Raw genomic sequence first — 16530 nt, forward strand, 5'->3', positions numbered from 1 at the left:
TCTTCACTGTCCCCACTCAACCTAAATGAGGTACATCTCTCCAATCGAAAAGTAAAATCCGGGAAGAATATAGACTTTAAGTTTTTTGAAAAAGAAAGATTCTCTATTGGATCAAAGATTAAAAATCAAGGATGGGAGTTTTACTGTTTATTAAAAGAAAATACTTATGTTGATTTGATCGGAGAATTCTACTTAAATTTGAGTTACTGCAATGGAACAGTAAAATCTTTGGTGAAAGGGGTTAACATTGTTCTTGATCCATTACACTTGGGATAAATCTTACACTTGCCTTGTGAAGGCTATACTCATATGGTGCTTTTAATCAAAGAAGAAGGATTAAGTGCTATCTTAAAGAAGGCATTTACTGAAAACTTAAATAAATTAGAAGCAAAAATTCTTTCGGTTGAGATGAGGCTTTTACATCACATGATAACCAAACTGTTTGTCCCTAGGAGTGGCAGACATGACCTCTTTTCTGGTAGGGATATATGCATCATGTACCATGTGATCACTGAGATCCCCCTGAATCTTCCTACTCTGATGTTTGAGATCATAAAAGAAACTCTAAATAGGTCTAAGGCTCACTTGCCTTATGGTATGGCACTCATCCTGGTCTTTAGGAGGTTCAGAGTCTGTTTTGAGGGGGAGGCACTCACCAAGTTATCATACTCTGATACCATCAACCACCACACACTGCACCGTATGGGTTTCTCAAAGACTGATGGCGGTTGGTCGAAGGGTGTTGAGGAGAGAGCTGAGAAGAGAGCAGAGGAGGAAGGACCATCATCACCTCCTCGTGATCACAAAGCATCTCCTAATATTCAATTCGTGTCTGATCACGAGGTTGGTCCCTCAGAGTCAGTGAGGAGGTATATTTCTGTACCATAATCTGAGAGCAGAGTAGATCCTTCAGAGATCAGACTTGCAGATGATCAGATTGAGTTGATATTCCAGCGTGTTGCTTCCATTTTTTCTCAGCAGTTTGCCACCTCAGGCTTTGCTCAGAGGATGACATCTCAGGTTGTTTCAGATCAGATCTTGATCCCTCATATCTCTACTATCTTTCAGATACTTACAGTTCAGTCAGTATGACTTGAGGAGCTTGAGAGATGTGTTCTGAGATTGAGTTCTAGATTTACAGAGACAGGTATTAGCCTTAGCCCATCTCCAGCCGTATGAGAACATCATGGAGGTCTTTCACCTATCTGCAGAGGTGGCTAGGCTTCGAGGCATTTTGCAAAGTGGATTTGATTTTTTGAGGAGAGAGATTAAGGGCTCCAGTGAGACTGTCTCTACTCAAATTGGTGCCTTGATGCAGTCCATGATGAGAGCTATGGAACAATTGGACAGCATCAAACTTTCTCTCCTAGCACAGTCCATAGCTTCCCAGGCTACAGGATCATCTCATCCTTCTGCTCGTGCCGGTACTTCTACTCGTGGTCGAGACAGACGAGGTCGAGGACGTACCCATAGCTTTGATCTTGAGTCTCCTCATCATATCTCTGACTCTTCTAATGCCTCTAGCCATGACATCTATTAGATCTAGCATAGTTAATCTTTTATGTCTAAGTTCTATCTTATGGCCTTTGTAATTGTTGGCTGATTGACTCATGGATAGTTGTTTTATTTTGTTATCTATTATTTTTGTATGGCCTATGTACTTTGACTTGACTTGTATGTATTGTGACACACATATCATATTTTGGATATATATATATATATGTTTTTATCTTATATGAATGTCTTTGGATTGATTTTTTTTATGAATGGTCTCAATTGAAATGTCTTAATTCTGTGATATGAAGAATACCTCCTATATGTGCGATGCAATATTATGAATGGCAATATCTTCTATATGAGCAAATTGAAATATCCTTTATAATTGCTATAGTGAGGGGGAGTCTCTTTTATTTTTTTCTTAAAAAGCGGGAGTAATGATCTTAATTGATGTTGTCAAAAAGGAAGAGTAGAGAAATAAAATCGAGCAACAAGCAAAATTATCTAAAATCAAGCAATAAATAAAATTGTCAAAGTAAATTTATCAAAAGAAAATAATCTTATAAGCTACCTTAAAACTAATCTTCAAACTACTCATGATGCTTACTATTCAAACAATTGGCTTTAATGTTTAAGTATGCATCTTCATAAATTTAAAATTCTTAATCAATGCTTTATATATGTTATATGTTATATTTTACTTTTACTCAAATATTTTATCATCATCAAAAAGGAAGAGATTATTCTTTCTTGAATTGATTTTGATGATTATAAAATATTTGAGGGGGTTACTAATGATTTTGACTTGAAAAAAGATTTATTGTATTTCAGAGACAAAATCATAATTTTATCAAGTTCTGATTCGAAAGCCTCAAGAGTAAGAATAGAAGATTTGTGATCTATTGGAGGTAATTTCATACTTTTTGGATAGATATGTTGAGAGAAATTCAAGTTTAAAGAATTGGATCGACCCCTTGGGTCGACTCTTGTCAAAAAAGGCTGAACGGCATGTCATTTCTGACTGACACACCCAAAGGGGATGACCCCATGAGTCGATCTCTGTTGCTGTGTAAGCCAAAGTTATAGAACAGTCAGTTTCTGTTCTGTACCATAGAGGTCGACCCTATGAGTCGATCCCTGTGCAAAGGTCGACCCCATGAGTCGAACCTCTGTGATGGAAACTTCTGTAACAACTAGTTTTCAGCTCTTTTTGGCAGCATTTAATGCTCTTTTAATGATCTCCAACGGCTCTATTTTCAGTTCAGATTTATCTCTAGCATCCATTGAAGATAAAAAGATACTTAAAGGAGGAAAAAAGTAAGATTTTTCAAGCATTCATTTCAGTCCTAAGTAAAAAGACCTCTTCAAGCAAAAGAAGCTTTCAATTCAAGTTTACCAACCTCTCAAGAGCTCATTCAAATCCAACCACCTTGAGAAAAATTAGAAAAGCTTCCTTCGTGTTGTGTAAAGTGTATTTAAAGTTTTATTTACTCATTAAAGGAGCTAAATTTATATTTTTGTGTAATTAACTCATATACTCTGTTTTGTCTTGATTTTTAATTTTGGAAGGATTCCAAAACTTAAAAAGATTGGTCCGAATCTTGAATCGAATTATATTGGATTGGCTTGTATCCGAAAAATAAGTGTTCTAGCTTGAGATAGCTAGAGTCAGAGGTACCGACGTTGTATTCTTGTTGAATACGATTTAGTAGATTTGAATTCTCAAGTAAGAGCTTGGAGAGTGGATGTAGGTGTAAGGTTAGCACCGAACCACTATAAATCTTGATTGTTTATGGTGTCCTTACTTGCTCTCTTCTTAAATTTATTTTCTTTCTTGCATTCTTGTATCTTATTGCTACACCTTGCTTAAATCACTCACTACATATAACTTGCTTAGTATTACTTAATCCTTGTGGTTCTAAATTAACTTTAAAATTTCAAAAATCCAATTCACCCCCCCCCCCCTCTTGGGTTGCATAGCTGGACAACATAGGTACCAATGCTTGTAGTTTGACATAAATCCACTCCTATATAAATAGATAATTATTGTATCTCTATCAAGCATTTCTCTATTGCCACATCTCCTACAAAGACAAGGAGCCCACCCTTGATGTATGAGTCCCGCATTTTCAAAAGTATACTCACAGAAGTACTCTACACCATCCTTATATTTAGTAAAAATCATCCTATCGACTATTTGACAGTTCATCCAACTATGATCCGTGGTATGCTATCTAAGGATTCTGCATATACAAATAAAAGATAATTGCTAAATAATTATTTTAATATTTCAAATGGCTTATATAATAATTACATCCTATCATCAACTAATAGGTATAGAAGGTCCTATTTCGTTCAGAAATTGTATTAATTCTATAAGTCAAGTACAATAATCAAACAATATTTAATAGAAATCGAAAGAAATTTTAGCAGTATCTCCCTTTAGTTCTCCCCTACATGGCATAAAATGTGTGAGGAGACTAAAAAAAAATGCTGTCCAAAATTTTTTTCAAACCCTTACTATACCGTTTGATTACGATAATGACCTATAGAATTAATTATATTTTTCTAACTATCCATACTGGACAATCCATTGACCAATGTACATAATTCTTTCATCCGTATAAAAATATATAAATATACGAATGCCATAGAATATGTACATTAATCAAAAGACAGATCTATAGCTATATGCAATACAATATTTTAAAATTTTTAAATTAATAGGTTTCAAAGTACAGTGCATCATTGCAAACAGGGATGGTCAGGATGCACGTCCTGCACATGCAGACTTAGAGCGTGCCAGATGACTAGACTGTACGAGTACACCAGCATGACATCTAGGCAAATCCCATCCTGGAGGTTCCAAAGTACTAAGCAACACTATAAATAGAACTGGAAACGGACCAAGATGGGCCAGACCACACCCCTTCTTGAGTTTGGCCCAAATTTTTTTTTCAGACTTTGGGCTGAGCCTAGGGCCTAGAATCCAATCGTTAAACTGCTCCAACTGCCATTGAAATAAATGAGCGGGCCAGAGCCGGCCTGACGGTGGTCCGATCTCGAATCCCTGCCATCGAATGCAGTAGGGCTACTCTCATCGAAGAACTTTCCAGAGTGGCCGCACCTCCTAAGAATAATATTAATTTAAATAATATTATTAATAATATTATTTAAATTAATAATATTTAAATTTAAATATTATTAATTTATGATGATCACGTAAGTCTAATTTTAAATATTTAAATTTTAAAAAGATGGGAATAGAATATAGTGATGGTGATGGAGCCATCACTGTCGCCATCACTAATACTCATAGTGCGATGGTGGCGTGGATCTGATGATGCAGCACTCCGACAGTTGGGCACTTTGAAGGAGGGAGGTGGGGCTGTGGGTCCCGTCTAGCAAGGAGAGGCGGCGAGGGGAGAAGGAGGAGGCTGCGAGGGGTCCGATCCAATAAAAGGAGGGGTGGGGGAAGAAGGGGGAGGCCACCACGGATCCGATCCGTAAAGGAAGGGGTGGGGGGAGAAGGGAAAGGCCGCCGCAAGGCCGATCCGATGAGAGGAGGGGCAGGGGGAGAAGGAGGAGGCGGCAAGGGGTCCGATCCGGCAAGGAGAGGGGTGGGGGGAGAATAGGGAGGCAGTGGATGGTCCAATCCGACAACAGGAGGGGTGGGGAGAGAATGGAGAGGCAGCTGGGGGTCTGATCTGATAAGAGGTCGAGCAATGAGACGCCGGCTCTGAGAGGTGATCGAGAAGAAGGGAGAGCTCGGGGATGCAGGCTCGAGACTACATGATCTGAAGGGAGATGCTAGATTCGAGGTGGCTCTGGCAGCATGGGGGCCGGGGGGAGGAGTTCGGGGGCTTTGATGGCAGGGCGGGGGCAAATGGAGATTGAAGGTGGTGGATGAGGAACAGAGTGATCGGGGACTCATGGGTTTTTTAGGGCATACTATTCACGACAGCTAGCTTTCATTGTTAAAGCCATCACTAATAGCTATAAGTTTATAAAGATGGCTAATAAGTATTAAAGCCATCGCTAATAATTCACTGATCTTTTAGCGATGGAAAAATTTTTTGTTATAATATTCGGTCAGTAAAGTTTGGTATTAGTGACGATGGGATTGCTGTCACTAATACTTGATTGTTTTGTAGTGTTAATGTAAAGTTCTTATGAAAGAGCTAATAATCTTTTTAAATGATTTTTATAAATTTTAACTTCCAAAATATATGCAGCTTCATTCATGTCTTTCATTTTGAAATTAGAGGACAACCAATCTTTAACAACAATAATAAATGCTTTGTCATTCCCAGCCAATAGTATATCATCAATATATAATGATAAATTATAACTTTATCTTTGAATCATTTAACATATACATAGTGGTTTTCATCAATCAAGACAAAATTATATGACATTATTACTTGATGAAATCTTAAACACTACTGTCTAGATGATTGTTTAAAACTATAAATAGATCTTAAAATCTTACAAAATTTGTGTTCTTCGTCCTTTTCAATGAAATACATAGATTGTTCCATATAGATTTCTTCATTTAATTCTCTATTGAGGAATACAGTTTTAACATTTATTTGATGTAATTCCAAGTCTAAGTTTGCCTCTATGGTTAGGAGAAGATGTATAGAGGTAAATTTTACTACAAGAGATAAAGTTTTCTCATAATCAATTTTTTTTTACTGAGTATACCCATTGGCGATAAGTCAAGTCTTATATCTTTCAACAGATCCATCTACCTTGTGTTTTATTTTGAGAATCCATTTGTTCCCAATAGTCTTATATTTAGAAGGGAGATCTACCAACTCTCAAATATGGTTTCATCTCATTGACTCCATCTCTTCTTCTATTGCTTTCATCTATTGATCCTTTCCGAGGCATGAGAGAGCTTCTAGAATAGATCTTGGCTTATCTTTTTCTTGTAGAGCAACAATAAAAGCTTCCTCTTCAATGTCAAAATGATGATGAAGAATGCTTTTGCAACTAGTTCTTCACAATTGAGGATCTAGTGAAATAAATTCATCATCCTTTTTATTGCTTCCACTCGGATCATGTGATCTAATTTCTTCCTCAGCTACTAGCATCCTTTGGTTTTGGATACTTTGGTCATCTAGATCCTCCATTTCATATAGAGATATATCTTGATTTATTTAATCCTTTCTAGAAAAATTATTTTTTAAGAACATGATATCTCATGATTCAAGTTCAGTTATACTACCATCAGCTTGCTTACTAATGAACATATATCCTTTTGAGTGTTCGGAGTATCTTATGAAGATACATTTTTTTCCTCTTAGATCTAATTTTTCATATTTATGAAAAGTATCATAAACATATACAGCTGATCCTCAAGATCTTAAACTACTTAAATCATATTTTCTAACTGCCCATAATTCATAAGATGTCGATGTAACTGACTTAGAGGGCACTCGATTAAATATATAGATAGCAGTTAATAATGCATCACCCCAGTAAGTGATTGGTAGATTAGCCTATACTATCATGGATCTAATCATTTCCAATAGTATTCTGTATCTTCTTTCTGTAATACTATTTTGTTATAGAGTTTCAGAAATAGTAAGTTATCTATCTATTCCTTTATCATTATAAAGATACTTAAACTTACTACAACAGAACAGGATATTAGCGACGCAAAAAATTCATCGCTAATAATAAATTTTTATCAATAATAGTTATTAGGATGAAATTATCATCACTAATATTTTATCATAAATAATGACATCATTGATAATTTTTTATAATAAAAAAAATTTTCATCATCAATAATCAATATTATCGATCAAAAATTTTTATCGTTAATTTTTTTTTTCAAAAACTATTTATGATAAAAAATTTTAGTCATAAAAAATAATAATTTATGATAAAATATTGCATCACTAATAAAAAAATAATTAATAGCAATGAATCACATTTGTCGCTATTAATTTAATTAAAAATTTTATAAAAATTAAATTTATAAAAATATTAATGACATAAATTTTTTATTATAAATATGATAATTTTTAATATAAATTTTTATCACTAATAAATTATCAATTATTTATGATAAAAATATTTTTATCACTATAATTTAATATAAAATTTTAATATTTTTTAAATTTATTAAAAATTTATTTACAATCAATTTTTCATCATTAATATATTTTTTTACAACTAATATTTCATCAAGAATAATTTCATTGCTAAAAATTTACATATATTTTTTTAAAAATAATTTATGAATATATATATATATTTAGTTTATATTTATAATATTTTTATAAATTAAAAATTAAAATAAAATTTACATAATAAATCTATAAATAAATTTTATCATTTTATTATATTAAATTAAAATTATAAAAAATTTAAAATAAAAATAAAAAACTATATAAAGAGGACGTCAAGTGTCATCAGCTGTAGAAGGAGAATAGACTGGGAAGGAGAGCACTCAGAAGAGCTCGGACCGATCTGCTGTTGCCTCATCAGCTGCATCATCTACTCCATCTATGCTTTTTGCTCCATCATCTGGATCTGAAGCCACTGGTACTCATTGATGCATACAGTCAACTCATCAGCTCACTGCTCAGCCTGTCTCTGCACCTCCGTCAGTGAAGCATCGCAAGCAGCATGGATGTCAGTCTTGGACGAGCGTGAGGATGAGTGAGCACTGATCCCATACTCTAGACCCCTAACATAACAAGATCTCATACCAAACACTTGATCACAGATCTCATCATCTATGGGAGTGGTCGAGTCCTCAGAAGTAGGCTGGGATCTGATGCCTATCATATGGTTCTGAAAATTAAAGTTATAACTATTTTAATTTTGTATTAAAAATTAAACTATGAATGAAAAAAATAATTAAGAAAACTTAAAAAAAGCTCCTGACTCTCTATCGTCCACTCCCCTGACCGTTGCTGGTGGGTCCGCTGGTAGATATCGATCCTACTAGGAAGCTTGCCACTCTTTGCATCTCTCTGTAATTTGAAAATAATTAATTAAAAAAATTTTAAATAGTTAGAGAGTTAAAATATACTAATTAGAAATTACTTACCATCTGCTCTATATGACGAATGAACGACCTCGAACCTCCATAATGTGATACGGTCTGTCTAGCCCAATTCACGACGTTCTGGGCACATCATCTCTGTATAGTTAGCAGTCAAATTAATAGGTAACAAATTGAATTTAAGAATAAATGATTCAATCATTAAACTCTAAAAAAAAAGTTTGGATGTGTAACCTAATATGTCGGATCTTCGTAATGCCGGTACATGAGAGTCCAATCATCCATAGTGTGCTATCATAGGACCGCTGCCATGCTGCCTCTACCCCATGATCCTGCATCATATGGTACTAATGCTAATAGATGCGATAGCAATACTCCTTGAAATGCAAAAATAAAGGAGCATCCATAGCTTGCCGCACACGATCTTCCTCAAAATCAATAATATCAAATACACCCTGCCAATAACAAATAGTAGAAGAATATCGTGCTAATTAAATATTCATAATATAATTTATTTTATCTGTAACTGGATGTAGAAAATCTTTCTCTGAGTCCGGACAATATGACGCCAATCGAAATACATCACGAGGGCATAGCTGCGGCATATGATGCCCAGCTCAATCTGCCACGGCTCGCACCATCCCCTAATAGGCCTGGTGTAACCAGATGGTATCTCAATATGGAGATGCTGTCTCAAGTGCTCGTATCTCCAATGCTCTAGCGTGAGGTTCTTCGATGGACCTCACCCTCGCCTCACCACTGGTGGAGACTGGTCTGAAATAATAATAAATAAATCATTAGTATGATAGCTATCTAAATAAAAAATAAATAAATTTTATTATATAAAAAGTATAATAATATCACTCAGACCCATCTCACTCGGACCAGCTTCACTAGGACCTGCCAGTGCATGACCCTCTGACGATAGAGCTGGTGGGGCAGTGAAAATCAATGAAGATGCTTCAATCTCTGAGGTAGACTGTGAATGCGAACATCGTCGTCTGTCTTCTGGTGCCATACCTATAATTTTTTATATATAAATGGATATAATATTGAATAATAATAATAATAAATAAATTACATTCTAATGAATAAAATTATATTGCATACCATTATTGTAAGAGAAGATTGAATAAAGAATATAAATCTACTCATTAATATTCGTATCTTCCTCGATGTATAGGTCCTTCTCCAAATCATAATAATCGATATATGTATCATCTTCTATCACATCATCATTTATGAACTGATCGTCGCCCTCTAACTCATTAAGATTAAATATAAAATTAGCTTCAACTTCATTAGGTGGTAGATCAACCCTATTCAAAGGAGCTGTTACAAGTTCTTCATCAACAATAAGCTCGGCTAATATTTGTTCTTTCTCTTGAAAAGCTTTCTCTTCATATCAATCCAAATTTTTATCCATCTTTAATCGGCTTGGAATGTCATATATGCTTTTAAGTGTTATTTTTTGTATGACATACCCATTACCTCGATACTTTAGATCCTTCAAATATATTACTTGTTTCGCTTGAGTTGCTAATAAATATGACTCATTTTGATATCGTGTTCGTGCAAAGTTTATACTAATAAAGTATGGATCGATATAAATATCAATCTTTTTATTGCTAATATCTCATTATTTACACTGAAACTAGAATACAGAATTACTGGACCCATACTTTAGTTCTATGATATCTATCAGTACACCATAATATTCAATCTCTTCTTCTCCTTCATATCCTATAGTAGCAATCCCACTATTCTGGATCCATCGTTGTATCTCAAGCTCCGTTGTGTAAAATCACATTCCTCCAATGATACAGGATATATAGTGGTTAATCCTTCGATCGAGATCATATGCTAAATCGTATAACTCATCGGTCGCACCCTCTCCTTTATAGAAATACTTATATTTCATCTACACCATAATACAAAAAATTATGTTTGATTCAAATAATTATTTCTATAATTATTAAAAATAATATATTACTCGTACAACTTATAAAGTCACCAAATTATTTTATAAATTTTCTCCTATGTCGAGCATCAACGTCTGTATTATTCTCTCTGCATAGCATACTCTTGTGCTCACTGCAATAAGTCATGATTTTTAATTTTATATCGATATAAAAAAAAAATTTAGAATATTAAACAGTATGCTAAAATGGTACTAACTCAATTAAACTTTTAATTTTTTTATAATTATTTAGAATGTAAAAGTGTGCCTTGGATAGCTCATTTACGTCCATAAATTCATATCTCCTTCCACCAATAGGTCAAACCATTTATTTAAATATAGATAGTGTCGGTTCATTATCTCCCTATTCACGATCTGCATTACGATCTGTATGATTGAATCTTATTTCAATATCATCAAGATACATCGAGCAAAATGTGACACACTCCGTAGCTACGTATGCTTCTGCTATAGATCCTTCAAGCTGTGCTTTATTACACACATACTTTTTTAGGATACATAAAAATCTATAAATAAAAATAAATTTAAATTTTAAAAATATATTTACATCTTATTACTGATATAACAAAATACATATAATTTTTTTACCTTTCAATAGGATACATCCATCGATAATATACCGGTCCGATCAAAAGAGCTTGTTTTGAAAGATGAATAGCCAGATGCACCATAACATTAAAAAATGATGGTGAAAAAAATTTTTTTAACTTACAAAGAATGAGCACGATATCCTTCTCAAACTTCTCAAATAAGTTAATCTTCAATTTTTGACAACACAGTTCTCGAAAGAACACACCCAACTCAATCAATGCAGTTTGAACATCACCACTCAAATAGCCACGCATGACTACAAGAAGCAAGTGTTGCATCACACATGAGAGTCATGACTTTTCATGCTAGAGATATTACCGTCGTTATTGCCAACACACCGCAATACGTTTAAAGTGTATGCATCAGAAAACTTTACGATTTTGAACCATCCACAGAAACTTTTCTTTTCCTCACCAAACAGCGAATAACATGCAAGTGGCATAAAAAATCTATTATCTTGATGAACTAAATACAACTTTAATCGGATTCTCATTTTCTATAAATCAAGGCAAGCTTTTGTACTATCTTTTATTTTTTCTGAGATGTTCAATACTGTACCGATGATATTATCACAAATATTCTTCTCAATGTGCATTACATCCAGATTATGATGAAGTAGTAGCTGCTTTTTATACGGTAGTTCGAAAAAAATACTTCACTTCATCCAATTCAGCTCAGCTTCAGTACGCTTCCATTTGCAAGTACCCGATATTTTCCAAATTGGATATTTCCAATGACTTCAAGTTGTTCTAAAACTTCTGCTCCACTTAACTTCTTAGGTGATGGACGTCGGTCGGACTTACCATCAAAGTATTGGTTGTAACAGATCCTTCAAAAATGATTACCAAATAGAAACCATCGATGACTCATGAAGCATATTTTTCATCCATGCTTTAAATGTAAGGAGGATGCATCCTTGTTGCATATTGGATATGCTAGATATCCTTTGGTACTCCATTCAGATAAATATTTATATGTAAAAAAATTATTTATGGTCCATAAAATCGAAGCACGTAACTTAAAATTTCTTCGACTCACAGAATTATATGTCTGTACTTTATTTTTCTATAGCTCCTTCAGATCATCGATTAACGGTCGTAGATATACATCAATTTCATTACCTGATGCTTTCGGACCTGAAATCAACAGTGATATAAAAATAAATGGTTCTTTTATGCACTTCCAAGATGACATATTATATACAACTAGCATCACAGGCCATATGCTTCTCCCCATAGTTCTTCAAGTATACGATGTGAATATGGTACCTACGTACCCTATCCACCATATACTCAGAAAACAGTGGATAGATAACTGCTGAGTACCACATAATGAAACAAAATATCAACTATTAACAACAATGAGATTATTATTTTTTTAAAAAGCCTGAATACGGGATATCCAAGAGTCACTCCCGATCAAGATCAACTCTCGAACGAGAATCTATGGCTCAATATAATTTAACTACCATCTCTGAACATACATTCAAAGATAAATTTTTAATTTATCAAAAAAGAGTAACTATGCATTGAAATTTTTTCATCAAAAATTTTAGTAGAGTTTTTTTTTTAAATAAAAATATTTTTATATTTAATTATAATAAGCAAAAGCATACAAAATAGTAGACAAAATAGTTAAATTGTAATAAGCAAAAATAATGTGCATTATGCTAGTAGAATAATAAAAAATTTATAAATTTTAGCAGGAATACTAAAAAAATTATGCAATACATATAAAATAAACTATAAATAGTTGAGCATGCAAAATAATATTAACGCAAAATAATAATATGAAACCCAATCCCAAGGGCCCAATGGTTTTTTATTTTTTTCTAAAATATTTTTATCTCAAAATAATAAATATTTTTTAATTTTTTTAATATTTTTATCTAAAAATATTTTTTTAAAAATATTTTTTCTTCTAAACGAACTCCAGACTCGACTGCCCACAGCCCCCGCTCCCACGATACCGGCGCCGTCACCCACCCTGCACCGCCCAAACTTGGCCCCCGTAACTCCTGCTCTCGCGGTGCCACTGCCGTCACCCACCCATCGGACCCACCCCATATAGCACCGCCGTCCTATCCAACCCCCTGCGACCCAGATCCCAACTTGGATCCTGATCAGATCCCGATCTAGATCTCAATCTGAATCGAGATTTCGATCTGAATCCCGACCTCGATCCAATTCAAATCGTGATCCAAATTTTTTTTATTAATCAAATAATAAAATATTTGATTAATATTTTTTTTTCTTTTTTCTCCCCTTGTTTCTCTCTTCCCTTCCTCCTTCCCCGCCATCACCCACCCCTCCTCAGTCGATCCCCTCCCTGGCCTCGTGCCACCCCCGGCCGCCCACGACCCCCTCTACATCCCCATGTCGCCCCCGACCGTCCACCCCTGCAACCCCCTCCGCCAGTCGATCCCCTCCCTAGCCCCGTGTCGCCCCTGGCTGCCCAAGGCCCCCCTCCCCGCCCCCGTGTCACCCTCAATCACCCTCCGACCCCATCCCCGCCCTCGTGTCACCCCCGACTGCCCTCGGCCCCCTTCCTGCCCCCGTGTCGACCCCGACCGCCCCCCGACCCCCTCCCCACCCCCACGTCATCCCCGGCTGCCCACCCCAACAACCCCCTCCGCCCCCCGAACCCCCGGCCCCTGTGTCACCCCCGACCGCCCACCCCCACCCCCCGGTGGCCCGATCAACCAAAAAAAAAGGGTGGGAAGAACCCTTAAGTTTGGTGGACAGCAACGGCGACGACGGAGAAGCCCACGACAATGGCACGGATGACAACAGCACGGACAGCAACGGCGATAGCGACAGTGGAGACGCACTCACCGACGAGAAGAGGGGGGAGAGCTCGAAGAGGGAGAGGAAGATCTCAATCGGAGAGAGGAGAGGGGAGAAAGGAGAGCTTGGAGAGGGGAGAGAGGAGAGGGGAGAGGGAGGGAGGAAGAAAGAGGGTTTCATGTGAAGAGACATCGAGTTGATGTTTAATTAATGCAGAACTATTAGCGATAAAATTTTTCATTGTAAATATCATTATTAGCGATCAAAAATTATTTTCATCATTAATAATTTTCATCAAAAAAATTTTCCACTAAAAAAAAATTTCCAAAAAAATTTTGCCCAAAAATAAATTATTGGCAATAAAAAAAAAAATTCATCGTTAATAAGATTATGAGCGATGAAAATCTAGTTTTCGTCACTAATAAATACCGTCCAAAAATTTTTTTTTTCTCTAACAAATTTTTCTCAAAAAAATTAAAAAATATATTTTTAAAATAGTTTTTTTGATGAAAATATCTTTTTATCATTAATAATTTTTTTCTATAATAAATTTTTTGTTCATAAAAATTGATTAAAATAATATTTTTAAAATATGGTTGTCGATAAAAAATAAATTTACATTGCAAATATATTTTCTTAAAAAATTTTATAAAAAAATTTAAAGACTATTTATGATGAATATTCATTTTACATCATTAATAATTAAATATCTTTCCAAAAATAATTTTATAAAAAATTAATTTTAAATTTTTTTTACCAAAAAAATTTTCTATCCAAAAAATTTAACAAAAAAAATGACATTAAAAAAATATTCATGATGAAAAATAAAATTAATTTTCTTTAATCTAAAAAATTTTTGGTTTAAAAAAATTTTTCAAAATAATTTCATTAAAAAATTAATTTTTTATTAATCAAAAAAAATTATATAAATAGTTAATTTATGATTTTTTTTGCAAAAAAAAATTTCTTTAAAAAAAGTTACGTACATAAAAAATATAATTGTGACAAAAAGTTCAATTTACGTCACTAATAGTTGTTAATTATAAGAACAGCTCTTCGACTTTCGTAATGGAATAGGCACTATGGGAGATCGATAGCTTTGAGATCTTCGATCTCTAAGGAGCTCGTCTTCTTCTTAAAATTCTCATTTCGAAAATCAGAGTACAAGAATATTATGGTGATTCTAAGATCGTGAGAGAAATCTATCAAGATTAAGATTTGAAGGATAGGATAGGGATAGAAAGTTAGAGGTCTAGATGCTCGTATATTATATGCATGTGAGGATCGAGCTTGAGAAATTCATCAAAAATTATGTGAGCATCAAAGCTCATATCTTGTATGCATGCTAGAATGTGCTGCTTAACTATATGGTTTCTGCATGAAAGAAGGCTACTTTCATGCAGTTTAAGGCAGACACTCTATCAAAAAGATTCATTGATATCACTAGTAACAGTGACCGTGATGAACAGATGAATTTTACATCGTAAATAAACATATAGCTCATTTCATTCAAAAAGATATATTCATTCTAATCCATGAATATCATCCACTTTCATATGATTTTTTCATACAAAAAGTTTGGTCTGGATCATAACTCACATTTACTTTTTTATCATGAAAAGGGACAAAAGATATATGTAGCTGCTACAAAAAATAGATGCAGTTGCCTTACACAAAATCAAAATTTTAAATTTTATAATTTTTTTAAATTTTAAATTTTTTTACATATTGACAATGAAAATATTTTCATCATAAATAAAAATATTTATGATGAAAATAAAAGTTTCATCATAAATACTCGAATATTTATGATGAAAAATTTTAATCACAAATAATAAGCAACTTTTGATTTTTTTAAATTACTAATTTTTTTAAATATTGGCAACAAAATATTTTCATCATTAATAATTGAGTATTTATGATAAAAATTTTAGTTTCATCATAATTTTTTTATTTATAATGAAAAATTTGCATCATAAATAATGAGCAACTTTTAATTTTTTTTAAATTTTTAATTTCTTTTAACTATTGATGATGAAAATATTTTCATCATAAACAATCAAGTATTTATGATGAAAATTTTTTTCATCATAAAAACTACTTATTTATGATGAAAAATTTTTATCATAAATAATAAATAATTTTTTTTTTTTTAAATTTTTGATTTTTTTAACTATTTATGATGAAAATATGGTCATCATAAATAATCAAGTATTTATGATGGAAATTTTTTTATCATAAATATTCTATTATTTATGATAAAATATTTTCATTATAAATAATTTATAATTTTTGAATTTTTTAAATTTATTTTTTTTAAATATTGGTGATAAATATATTTTCATTAGAAATAATTTTATTATTGATAAAAAAATATTTTTTATCATAAATACTTAAATTATTTATGATGAAAATATTTTTATCATTAATATTTAAAAATTTAAAATTAAAATAAATAATGTATTATTTACAATAAAAAGATTCATTTAAATATTTTCATTAATTAGTGATGATGAAAATATTTGCATTGCAAATAATTTCATCGCAAAAATACTCTTTTCTTGTAGTGACTGTTCCGATAAATTATACTCACATCCTAGGTCTGTTCTTAAAGTTTTATTATTTTTGTTTAATTGATTCTCAACCAA

Source organism: Elaeis guineensis, chromosome 16 (genome assembly GCF_000442705.2).
Source record: "Elaeis guineensis isolate ETL-2024a chromosome 16, EG11, whole genome shotgun sequence".
NCBI classification, from domain to species: domain Eukaryota; kingdom Viridiplantae; phylum Streptophyta; class Magnoliopsida; order Arecales; family Arecaceae; genus Elaeis; species Elaeis guineensis.